Genomic DNA, 3,077 nt, shown 5'->3' on the forward strand with positions numbered 1-3,077 from the left:
TTAGCTGTGCTAGATTACATTTACATTTTTTGGCCTTTAGCAGACGCTTTTATCCAAAGCGACTTGCAACAAATACATGTCTGAGTAAGTGAATCATCTCCACCAATCAGGAAAAGGTCATCTATGCTCGGGCCAGGGGCCACTGGCAGTTTCTTTTTTTTTCATCTTTTTCTTTTTAAATTAGTGCTACAACAAGGTTTGGAAGATTAGTAGTTTAGCATGCCAGATTAGTGCTAGAGCAAGGTTTAGAAGATGTAGTTTAGCATGCCAGATTAGTGCTAGAGCAAGGTTTAGAAGACTTAGGGCCGGTTTCACAGACAAGGCTTAAGCCTAATACTAGACTAAAGAGCATCTTCAATGGAGATGTTATACTGAAAGTGTGATTTAGTCCAGGACTAAATGATCTCTATAAGACGGTTTAGAAGACTTAATTTAGCGTACTAGGTTACAATAAGGGCTTGAAGACTTATTTTAGTGGGCTAGAACATGGCCACAAAAAAGGACAGAAGAGTATGGCCTTGTTTGAATATTCAGGGCTGGTTCAGTCTGGTTCAGTAAATGTTCAAGATGAGGTGAAAATCCATCTTACCCTTTACCCTAACCTTAACCATAACCCTTATACCTTACCTTTCGGGATAAGTTGAAAATTAGCTCATGTCATTGAGACCATGTCATGTCCTCTGCATCCTCTATGGCTCAATTGGTAGAGCACGGCGCTAGGTCTCGGGTTCGATTCCCAACGGGACCATATATACTGAAACATGTATCCACTCTGCACTCTAACACTCTTATACTGCAATGTAAGTCGCTTTGGATAAAAGCTTCTGCTAAATGGCATATATTATATCGTGTTAGGGTCAATTGGAATTGCAGTCTATTGGAGGGCGCTGCTACAGTATCTGTTAGCCTGCGCTGCCGGTAGCAAAGTAGAGAACGCATTACTGGAGAGGCTTTCACTACTGACTGATGAGGACAACTCAGGATACGATGATAGTCCACATAATCATGAAAATGGGCTGAACCGGCCTTTTAAAATGCACCCTTCAGTGGCGTCGAGAAATTGCTGATGTTTCTGTGCGCAGAGACGTCTGTTGGCTCCGCTAAGAGCATCTTCATCCACTGTTTTGATGGATCCGTCTCTCTCTCTCTCTGACAATGAGACAGAACGCACACAGACAGATATGATGTATTTTCTCTAAGAGGTCGGTTTGAAAAGACACACGCACGCACACACACACACACACACACACACAGACACCACACACACCCTACACACACACAAGGGGGGGAAAAAACGCACAGACACACACACACACTCTCTCACACGCACACACACACACACAAGGAAAAAAAGAAACAAAGCTAACCCTGGCTGTCTGAGAAGGCTCCTCAATGCGTTGTCACACGTTGTTGTCATATGGGTATAACCTGCGTGCCTGACGGGGTGGAAACAGAATCACAGTCCCCAGATGACAGACAAGCCAGGCGGAAGCAGCTGGCCACTAGAGAAGGGCACATCAATCATTTTGCAACGCTACACAGACACGCCGTGCACCCAGTCCTGCCTGATGAGATCCTCTCCTCTCCTCTGTTCTGTTCTCCTCTCCCCTCCTCTCCCCTCCTCTCCTCTCCTCTCCTCTCCTCTCCTCTCCTCCTCCTCTGTTCTGCTCTCCTCTCCTCTCCTCTCCCCTCCTCTCCTCTCCTCTGCTCTGCTCTCCTCCCCTCCCCTCCCCTCTCCTCTCCTCTCCTCTCCTCTCCTCTCCTCTGCTCTGCTCTGCTCTCCTCCCCTCTCCTCTCCTCTCCTCTCCTCTCCTCTCCTCTCCTCTCCTCTCCTCGCCTTTCCTCTCCTCTCCTCTCCTCTCTTCTGCTCTGCTCTGCTCTCTGCTAGCTGGCACTAACCTTTTCATCCACTGCTATACGCTCTGGTCCAAGGCCCTGTGTCCACACAAGGGGAGGCCGGTGGAGGTAGAAATCGGAGGACGGGCTCATTGTACCACATGGAACACAACCCACGTTTAGAAGAGCAGATGTCTACCTTTACAGAGAGAGAAGAAGATCCTGAATTGTTACTGAAAAGACGCAAGATGTTGTTCTTCTGAGATTGTGTGTCTGAGTGGACAGAGAAGTTTCAGTACACCGTTCAACATTTTTACATTTACATTTTTGGCATTTAGCAGACGCCTTATTCCAAAGCGACTTACAATCAATACATTTGAATACTAAGCATTTGAATCATCAGTCCACCATTCGTAGCAGGAAGAGTAATCCAGCTCAGGCCCGGGGCCATTGATAGAAGATGGTTTTTCCTTCTATCACCTTCTTCTAAACTCAACACGACAAGAGCACTTGAGCCCAGGAGAGAGGAGGAGAGGAGAGGAAGAGGAGAGGAGAGGATAAAAAGGAGAGTAGAGGTGGAGAGGAGAGGACAAAAGAGGAGAGGAGAGGATGAGAGAGGAGAGGGGAGGAGAGGTGGAGAAAAGAGTGGAGAGGAGAGGGGGACAGGATAAGAGAGGAGAGGAGGAGAGGAGAGGGGCTGAACCCCCCGAGTGTAACTCAATAGAGGAGAAGGTGTCACGTTGACAAATGGACACAGTAAGGTATTATTTATAACAGAGACTATGTTAAACAGCCTGGTGTGTTCTGTGTACTTTCTCTCCACCCCCCCTCCCCACCGCTCCTTTTAAAGAAACGAGGGAGGTAAATCTTCTCTGGGGGGTGGAGGGGGGAGAGGGTGATAAATAAGGCCAGGGGAAGAGAGGCGATAGCAGTAGCCGTGGCGATGGTCGCGCTTGTAGCTTCCTGGCTCGCTGGCTGTTGTTGATGTTCATCCATGTTTACCCCCCGCCCTCGGCATGTCTCTCACTGTGTCTCTATCTAGCACACACACACTAGTAGATACACACACATATATACACACACACACCAATAGATACACGCACACATACACATGTGCACACACACACACACACACACAGCAGGGTCTACGCAGGGGGACAGCAGGCACAGTATCTGACAGAGAGAACTAGCTTTAATTTTGTCCAGAGGGGGTTCGAGTCCTGCTCTCTCTCTCTCTCTCC

The sequence above is a fragment of the Nansenia antarctica genome, assembly GCF_963989245.1.
Source record: "Nansenia antarctica genome assembly, chromosome: 16".
Lineage (NCBI taxonomy): Eukaryota > Metazoa > Chordata > Actinopteri > Argentiniformes > Microstomatidae > Nansenia > Nansenia antarctica.